Raw genomic sequence first — 3,730 nt, 5'->3', positions numbered from 1 at the left:
TATGTCTTTGTCATTCACTACACAGCCTCACCAAAACACAAAGTTTTATTTTCTGCTATAAGGAAACAGAGTAGTTGCAGAAATACCAAGGGGCAAATAAATTCTAACTTAATTCAGTTGATTTCTCCGGTTTAGTTCCTGAAGTTTTAAAGGCCAAACTCCAAGCAGATAGGACCCTCTGGAATATGTATGCTTGTTTAAAGTAATGGCAGAGAGGAGAGTAATACTTTGGGCCCAGTGAAGTTACTGGCAGAATTCCAGAAGCTTTCACTGAAGACTTTAGGTAAAATCCCAACACAGTTTGTAGACTGTTCTTCATTAGATAACTATTTATCTGTATCTTCCTATAAGAACATGTAAGTCATGGATTATTTAGTACATTTTATATTTATCCTTAAAATTTCTAGGGGATCAGATCAATGCTAAATAAAAATGTTCCTTCAGCATGTTTTTAGGAACACAATCTTTACCCCTGTTAAACATATCTATTATTGTAGCTGCATGTCTCATTAGTGCAGAGTCTCCCATATATTCCTTTAAGTGAGGAAATGAGATGTAGAATGCCCAAGAACTGTGTTTATTTTTAAGATATTTAATTGCCTTTAACTTCAATTCTCTGTGCGTAAGCCTGTATCCAATTTCCAATGTATTCATAATCCAAGAAGAATGGTGATGACTGTGGTGCTTTTTCTGTTTTAGAAAGCAGGTTCAAAGCTCTGCTTGGCCATGTTTCTTATGGGACCTGGGGGTTTAGAACCTAAGGAGAATTTAGGCCAAAACTTTCACTGGAAAAACCTGTCACTCATTAGCATAGGGGAAGTTTGGGTGAAATAGGGAATTAGACATTTTCTGTGTAAACCAGCTTCAAATACCATTATTAGAACATTAAAGTATTTGCTGAATGGAAAGTCATTATCTTGTAGGGCTTTCCAAGAAAGTGCTTTTTTTGCTTCTAGAAAGCAAAACCAGATTCTATTAGCAGCTGTTGCAGTCATGTAATTTTTGCTTTGTCCAGTTTTATACTTTATTTCCTGGCTTAGGCTGCTGAAAAGTGTCCCACTATTGCAGGATTTTTTGGTCTGTATAATCCTTTCTATGTCATTGCTCTGCTAAATTTGTAAATCCTTAAGTCTTGTGATGAGGGTGGGTGGTCTGAACTAAAATAATAGCTGTTGCTCCAGGCAAAAAAACTACTGTATTGTGGAGGAGAACCTTTCCTCATGTCAAGAATAGGACTTTTGCACTGGCAAGGCAGATTTCATATTTCTTTAAAGCTTTTTTGTTAGTTCCCTAAGAAGCTGGATCCCTGAATTGTTCACATCTCCTCAGTCTTTACATACAAAGTCAAAATGTGCCCAGCTTCTGTTGTGACATGGTCTTCTGTCAAATACTGCTTTGTATAATCTGATCTGGCATCTCATCTGTCAAAATCAAAACCTAAATTTGTCAGATCAAAATCTAAATTTGAAAAGAAGTGATAAGTTCTGTCCTGCTGAAGCCTCAGAAAAGTTCTTAAATGAAATCAGACTTTCCAAGGAGGCATCATGTATCTATTTCCTGAAAACCAGTATCCCACTGCAAGCTGGCTTTGTGGTTATTGCATCAATTGGAAGGATATAGATATATATCTATCAATAGATAGATAGATAGATAGATACACAGTGAGAGAGATATCTCCAAGTTGCCTTGGATATTTTGTCAGTTCTGTGTCCATGGGAAAAGTGTGCTAACTGTACCACTGCACAGAAAGTTCCACAGATGCTTTACAAAGCCTTCTAGTGTGTCAGAAAACACTTTCCCATCACTTCTAACTGCAAGATCTACAGTGGAGGCCTAGAGATGTAATCTTAAGGGCTTGAAGAAGAAAGAAGAGGCATGTGCCTACTTCCTACATAAGTACAGTCCTGCAAACTCAGCTGTACACAATACAATAGAAAAATATACCTGAAAAGTCCAGTCATCATCCAGTTCAAGAACCTTTGAACGCCTGGCCCTGTTCCCTAGCCAGCCTGAGTGATCAGTATTCAGCTGAGGGGGTCAGTGGGAGGTAGAGAGCAGGTAAAATGCTGGGAAGTACACAACCCCACATGGATCTCTGTCACTTTCTGAGAAAGACCAAATCCAGACACTGAGAAGCAAAACAAGTCTCCAAGCTAGATTTCAACTGAAGGATGGAAAGCAGCTTGACAAGGAGGCTATCAGAAGCCCTGAACTTGAATTCATTCTCTTGAAACTTCACTGTACTGAAGGTATCTATTTCATTTCACCTGTTTACCCACAACAGTACAAAGTATGCACAGGATGGCACCATCTGGACCTGCTGCCAAATAGGTATAAATACCTGTTCGTTATGTGAACATGACAGAAAAGGAAAGAAAATCTAAAAGAATAAGTCCAAACGCAGTCATAAACAAGTCAAAACCTTGTTTAAGGATGACTTTACTTTTTAGTCCTTTTTCCTTTTTGCATTTTTTGGTGTTAACAAGGAAGCTAGTTAAGAAGGTGAGAGCTGGAGAATGTTACCTAATTTGCATAGGAAATTCTCAACAACAGGAACAGACTAAGGCCAAGTTACGGAAAACCACGGGAGATATTGGCTCAATTTTTTTTCGTTACTGCTAAAATTAGTGATAGAAGAGACAGTTAGGGTCTGCCCTTTTGAGGATATGATTCATGACCAGAATCGGAAGCAGCTGTTTGAGATGTCTAATTTAAATAAGGCAGATGAAAGTCTAGCAGAGAAGGTGCTGGATCTGGCATAGTGAGACCAAATAAAGTTTGAATGATGCAAGAAGAAGCTAAGAGACACAGTGGACTACATATAGTTGTTGTAAATTAAATAAATTAGTGACCCAGCTGGTCTGCTTGCATCTATTTGCTTTTGCTATGGATACAAAGTATGGCAATACATCTGCTTCCTATAATGCTTTCATTTTATGTGTTTTTTAAAGAGGTTTCCTGACTTCAAATATAAGACTGGATTCATCACTAACTGCTTCTCTTTAATTAGTGTTTTACAAGAGCTAGAAAATCAAGGAAGTACCTCATGCTTTCTGTTTACTTTTGAATATTATATTATTTTCTCCCCTATAACAGTTATAAATGGACTGATTGTCTCCTAGTATAAATTAACATTGTTCCAATAAAATCACAGATTCAGATTTATGCCAGGGTATTTCCAGAGAGAAATAAATTTCCCAGAATATTTACAGTAATGATAATGTTCTTTTTCATGGGTACCTTGTAGTACAATCCTACACATCGCTCAAGCTATTTATCTTTCTCATTGCCTAAGATATTTCTAGTTTGTGCTCAGAGAAACTAGGACTTTGGGTTTATGAGTGGGTGACTTCTAGCCTGTGCTGTTTCCTTTGCTTCAGAAGATAGTCAATATTTAGGAACCTTTCGTCTGTTAGAACCTCCTGCCAGGATGAAACACTAATCATGGCAGGGGTGAAGGCCAGACATCAATGGGGCAGGGACTGAACGCCTTGGGCTGAGGCGAAATGGGCCTCCTGAGCCAGTGGATGGACTGGGATCTGACTTAAGAATCCTAACAACGTCTGACAGAATTTTGTAGGTAATGCTTTTGATCTGGAGATGAAGTTTAATTCTATCTTCTGTGAGTAATAAACACTCACAAAAGCTATCTGACACACAATTAGATTTTGGTTCAGTACAAATGAAAGAGCCTTGGGCCATTTGCTGTTTGCTATGTAGGATGGAACCG

At 38.1% G+C, this 3,730-nt stretch overlaps 1 long non-coding RNA gene across 4 annotated transcripts in view; it reads right to left on the bottom strand.

The window, feature by feature from the left end:
* Positions 1-3,730, bottom strand: part of LOC130250634 (uncharacterized) — a 111,335-nt gene that overhangs the window by 88,930 nt on the left and 18,675 nt on the right. The window lies entirely within an intron of this gene.

The sequence above is a fragment of the Oenanthe melanoleuca genome, chromosome 3 (genome assembly GCF_029582105.1).
Source record: "Oenanthe melanoleuca isolate GR-GAL-2019-014 chromosome 3, OMel1.0, whole genome shotgun sequence".
In the NCBI taxonomy this organism is placed as follows: Eukaryota; Metazoa; Chordata; class Aves; order Passeriformes; family Muscicapidae; genus Oenanthe; species Oenanthe melanoleuca.
This window is presented reverse-complemented; position numbering and strand designations above follow the sequence as displayed.